Below are 2494 nucleotides of genomic sequence, written 5' to 3'. Positions count from 1 at the left end.
GAGTGCATATATATATATATATATATATATATATAATTTTTTTGCAATTAGGGTTCTCAATTTCTCATAACCTCAGTTCTCAACGTCACTCAGACACTCAATTAGGGTTAGCCACCCCCTTTGTCACTTCAGAAAGCTCTTCTCCAAAACCATAGCCTCGGTTCAGTTCAATCCAGTGCCGCCGTCTAATCTGCTCCAGTTCTGCGTCTCCTTCAAGCCGCATGTGCCTGTCGCTCCTCCTCAGCTCCTCCGCGCAACTCGTCTCTGCCATCGCAACTCGTCGAATCGTCTCATTGCCACTCCTCTACAACGCGCTTCTGCTATCTCTTCCGCGTCTCCTTCAAGCCGCCTGTGCCTTCGCTCCTCCTCCGCGCCGCCTCTCAGTCCCAAATCCTCTTCGCTCCCTCCGCCCTCCAAGTCGCGCACTAGACGAGCCACCCCCGTGCCTCTGCATCGGAATCGAGCCTCGTCCACGCCTTTCCTGGTCCCGAAACGCGCCACTTCCACCAGATTCTCCTCGCATAGCATCAGTACAGTTCTTGCCCCTATCCCAGTCTTTCTTTTCTTTTTGAATGATTTGATATGTTTAATCTCTGGCTAATTTTTGATGTATCATGAGAATAGACAAAGAAGAAGTTTTTTTATTTTTGGGTGATAACAGATTGTTTGGGTAGTTTTCTGAGTTTGTTACTAAGTTTGGTGGGTTGAAACAGCTTTATTTTGATTTTAAAACAGCTTACTAAGGAAATATGATGTATTTGATATGATGTATTTGATGTTGTTGTTGCAATTTGATGAATGATATTATGATGGCTACAACACAAAGATGATGATGATGGAAAATAAGATCAAAGATCAAAGAAAGAAACAAGAATGTGTGAACAAAAGACCCTTTTTAAGTAGGGAAGACTTTAAACGTATGACTGTGTCAATTATCAAATATGAAATGAGTCCACTCTTTTTTGTGTAGCAATAAAGTGCTTTCAACTCTCAGCTTTCAATTTGTGATTGAATTATGTGTATCCCTTTTTTATATTACCACTTTTGCTATGGACTTTTGTACTGTGTTGGAAATGGAGATAAGAATTGGGAAGGATATAAGTGAAATATCTTGGAAATTATAATAAATACAATAATGCTGTTACTTTTTCATTCAAGTGGTGTAAATAAACTATGCTTTGTTTATTATCTTATTATTATTAAATATTAGAATGGAATTAATAATTTCTAATCTAACTCATTCAGTATCATCTTGAAATGAGTTTCACATTCATGATGAAACTATTGCTTTGTGTTCTGTTTTAATTAAAGAAATATGCTCATGGTTTTGATTTTGTAATTGTGTTCTGTTTTAAATATGTTCATGATAAAAATGTTGCTTTGTGTTCTGTTTTAATTAAGGAAATATGCTCATGGTTTTGATTTTGTAATTGTGCAATCTGATTTTGTAATTGTGTTCGTTTTAAATATGCTCATGGTAAAACTGTTGCTTTATGTTCTCTTTTAATTAAGGAAATATGCTCATGGTTTTGATTTTGTAATTGTGCAATCTGATTTTATAATTGTGTCTGTTTTAAATATGCTCATGATGAAAATGTTGCTTTGCTTTTTTTCATATTAATTTGTTATTTGTTAATTGTTATCTCTTTTAATTTTCAGGTTTAAATCTTGATTTGCAAACTTTTAATGATGATGAAGATGTTGAAAAGAATAAGGGAATGGGGGCGGGTAGTATATGCATAACAGGACGGCGGGGCGGGGTCGGGTAGGGCAAAAACCCGCCCCTACCTGCCCCACTACCACCCCTAGTTGTGCATCAGTTTGATGGCCTCCCGCACATTCTGACTAGGCCACTGAATATCGATGACATGCATGGGCACAACCGCAGATTTGGCAGAGGCGAGTGGTTCCTTCAGTTCTTGGGGGTTGGCATGAGCTGTGGGTAGCTCGGGGAGACCATGATGGTGCGCAAAATTGAACTCCGCAAGTTTCACACAGATGAATCGGTAAGTGCACCGGGTCGTCCAAGTAATACCTCAGGTGAGTGAAGGTCGAATCCCACAGAGATTGTCAGATTGAGCAAGCAATAGCTATCTTGTAGATTTTAGTCAGGTGGTTAGAAAAGGTCATAAATGCAAATTAAAGAAACTGAAATACCATATTAATGTGAAAGCAATGATAGAGATTCAGTTAAAGCTTCGGAGATGCGTATTCTTTCCGGATTAACTTTTCTTACTGTCTACTTCAACGACGAATGATTCATTCAATGACAGCCGTAAGTGATTAACTCATGTCCTCTCATCAAGTTAATCTCTTCTAAACCATAGCAGTCCACCATATCCGAGCAACTCGTGTCCTCTCATCAAGTTGACTCATGGCTTCCCACTATGGCCGAAGGTGACCTAAGCAATCCACTCCCCTTCGCGATCCTATTCAAAATGCCAAAGACAAGGTCGGATCTTCCAGATCAGGGAATGCTGCTTCTCTGACTCTA

This window comes from Arachis ipaensis, chromosome B04 (assembly GCF_000816755.2).
Source record: "Arachis ipaensis cultivar K30076 chromosome B04, Araip1.1, whole genome shotgun sequence".
Taxonomy (NCBI): domain Eukaryota; kingdom Viridiplantae; phylum Streptophyta; class Magnoliopsida; order Fabales; family Fabaceae; genus Arachis; species Arachis ipaensis.
The sequence above is the reverse complement of the archived record's forward strand: the minus strand, read 5'-3'. Positions refer to the sequence as shown.